At 41.5% G+C, this 3,178-nt stretch overlaps 1 long non-coding RNA gene across 1 annotated transcript; it reads left to right on the forward strand.

The window, feature by feature from the left end:
• Nucleotides 1-488: 488 nt before the first annotated feature.
• Nucleotides 489-2,717, forward strand: LOC142830139 (uncharacterized). Its single transcript, XR_012905108.2, has 2 exons — nt 489-1,414; nt 2,542-2,717. It is a non-coding gene; the product is annotated as an uncharacterized LOC142830139 (long non-coding RNA).
• The last annotated feature ends 461 nt before the right edge of the window (nt 2,718-3,178 follow it).

The following is a 3,178-nucleotide window of genomic DNA, read 5'->3' on the forward strand; positions in this document are numbered from 1 at the left end:
CTATTGTTACTGTGCCATACATACAGGGTCAGACTAAAAATTCAGTGGCCGGAATAAAAATTCAGTGGTCAAGGGACATAAGGTGAATGTTACAAAGTGATTCTATGGGAGTCTAAGCTGATGTGATTTACAGGCTTAGAAGCCAACAGAGTTGTGAGTTACACCAGTTTGAATTCACCCCAAATTCCTCTCATGCTTATGGTAACTCAATGGAGTTATAGCGAAGATCAACTTCCCACAATTAGGCTTACATACAGACTTTTACATACCCCCTGACCTGGCCCATGGTCCATGACGCACACTATTTTTAATGGCACACAGCTGTTAAAATAAATGATGTTCCGGCTGTTCAAACCAATCGAGATCTCTATTCTTTTCTTGTACACAAAGAAAATGCTGACGGATGCTGCAAGGTTGTGATCCCTCTTTGCTGTAATGGAGCTGCAGGCACAGTATACACGGGTGGATGCCCAAGTGCAGGTGAGTCTGCGGGAATGTGTCTGTGGCTGGAGATGGATGAGCACAGGGATTTATTACGGGTGCTCCAATCGTCTGAAATCAATTCATTCGGTTGTCCATGAATGTGAAAACTGGCCTTGACCTGGTTGAAGCCTTTTCTGATTTGCTGCTCAGGGACATTGATATGGCCAAAAAAATCTTCATATGAATAGTCACAAAAAGAATTTCAGGACTGGAACTGAAATTCATTTAATCAAGAAAAAAAAACCCTCGACTTGAGGATAAATTCTGATACCCTTACTCACCTGGAGGAGTAGCTTATTGGAGAAGCTTAGGGAGCAAAACAAATTCATTTCAGGCAGAGGTAATATGTTCCCTCGGGGAACAAAAACACCACCATGTGCCTCCAGAACCAGCAACAAGGCGTGAATTGCCAGTTCAGAAATAATCAAGTTACTATTTACTGCAGGGCCAATCAACATGTGGCCCGTGGGTTGCATGCAGCCTGCAACCCGTTTGTTTGCGGCTTGTGGTGCAGTTTGTAGAGTTGCCAGATGGTTTAACAAAAAATACCGAACCCTCTCCCCCCCACCACCAAAAAAAAAAAAAAGCTGCCGGGAAAAAATTCTGTTGAGAAAAAAAAAGGGGAGACCAAAGTCGTTAAGCAAAAAAAAAAGGCACTGCACCTTTAAATGGGCCCACATTCCTCACTCCCCGACCCCCGCCAGAGGCAGCAGGGGAAAATTGTTCCATCTGAGGGAAACAGGAAATGTCCAGTATTTTCTGTTTTTTTTACCGGACGGGGACCCAAATAACGGACAGTCGGGGTGAACACCGGACACCTGGCAACCCTCGCAGTTTGGGTTTACACAGGACGTGGCCTGTGGGTAGGATCTTGTGAACATGGCCTCCAATGGGAACACGCTCCACAATGGCGAGGCGTCTCCCAGGCAGGGTGAGCACTGAAAGACACAAGCAGACAGGCTGGCTGGAACAGACGGGTACAGGGTGTCGGTGTTTCTAGCCCCCAGGGAGGAGGTGCTGGGAGTGCTGGGGCATTGTGGGAAGTGCTTTGTATTCATGCCCATCAATGTGAAAGAAGCTATTTGCATATATATTTGCATGTATATGCAACCACACTTAAGTTGGCATGTGCTGTGTGCATCATTGTGGCCCCCGGGGCTTCCAAAGTTGAGTAACCCTGATTTACTGCATATATGGGTCACAAACACATTCATAAAAATTATTAGTTGAGCATAAGTCCAGGTAGGGGCGGAAAAGGGAAGAAATGTCATTAATTTCTTTTAATCTCATTCTGTCCTTTTTTATTTCTTCTATCTCAAAATTCAGACTATTTTAACCTGCTTGCTCTAGGACTGATCAAAAACATGAGAGGGACATTTTGTCACCATTACACACACATACACACACACACACACACACAATTAGTACAAAAATTAATTTAAAACTTTTACCGGTTTTTGTTCAATAGTTTTGATTAATAAATCAATGTACAGAAATCATGTTCTCCTTGCAGTTAATCTACAACAGGAGCTAACTTAATCCAGCTGTCGGATTTGCGTAGGCTGATCGTTTCTCGTATTTTTTTTCATATTCAAATCTCTGGGAAAACTTGCACATAGGTTTGTGTATGTATACTACCTGAATGAGTTTGTCTTTTCTGTATGCCAAAAAAACAACCTAGTCATTTACCAACTTGTTTGTATTGGCTGGCTTCCACCTCTCCCCTCCTAAATTAATTGTGTTCTCCGCTGAGTCAATCATGTTGTCCTTGTGTTCTGAAAACATCTCTTCCCCACCCCGCCACCCAAGCCAGGGACTAGATTTCCATGCTAATGTATAACTTTATTTAATCCATTTTATTTCTTTTCACTTTCACTTTTATTTCATTGTCTTAATTTCATCTGCCTTTGATTGCCTGAAACAATCCACTTTTAGTTTGGTGGAGGGTTCTGATAGTTTATTTTTTAGTTTTATTTCGCTCCTCAGACATTATTATTAGCGTGGCTCATTAGATTAATCTCTACTTAAAATTCATCTCTCTTTCTCTCCCCCTCACAGAGACAACTACCGAAAAGCAGCCTCCTGCGATATATATTTGCTGGCTGTTGAAGGTCATTTTATACAGACTCTATTGCTTTTCTCTCATTATTCAAAGTTGAGAGATTTGAAGTGTATGGCTTGTCTAATTCCCCGCCCCCCTTCCTTTTTTGTTAATAATAAAGAATTGGACATGCTGTGTTGGGAGTGCTAATTATTTCTAATTCATGCAGTGATATACCCATGTGCCATGGCAAAAAACCTGTGTTCCAACAGCTATGACATTTCTAGCCTCCTGGATTGTCATTAAAAAGGGAATTTTCATATACAGGAGCCCTACGAAATCTAGCAAAGGTGAAAAGGGATTGTCATGAAATGGAAAGCAAACACCATTAAAAGCTGTAATTTTTGCTCTTAAGAAGCTATGCATATTTTAAAAGGTGTCTTTGAACTCGGGCCACCTAAGTAGAAAAACAAACAGCTTCTGGAGAGTGTGGGGATTATTTTACATGAGAATTTAATGTGTTTAAATGGGAATGAATATGAATGAGGGCATTTGAATAGGATCAACGTGTTGGGGCTGATCTGTGATCAAAAACGCAAAAAGGGCGGTGATAAAAATGAGTTTGTACACAAAATGACTGACTGCTTATCTCTA

The sequence above is a fragment of the Pelodiscus sinensis genome, chromosome 7 (genome assembly GCF_052426305.1).
Source record: "Pelodiscus sinensis isolate ZL-2025 chromosome 7, ASM5242630v1, whole genome shotgun sequence".
Taxonomy (NCBI): Eukaryota; Metazoa; Chordata; order Testudines; family Trionychidae; genus Pelodiscus; species Pelodiscus sinensis.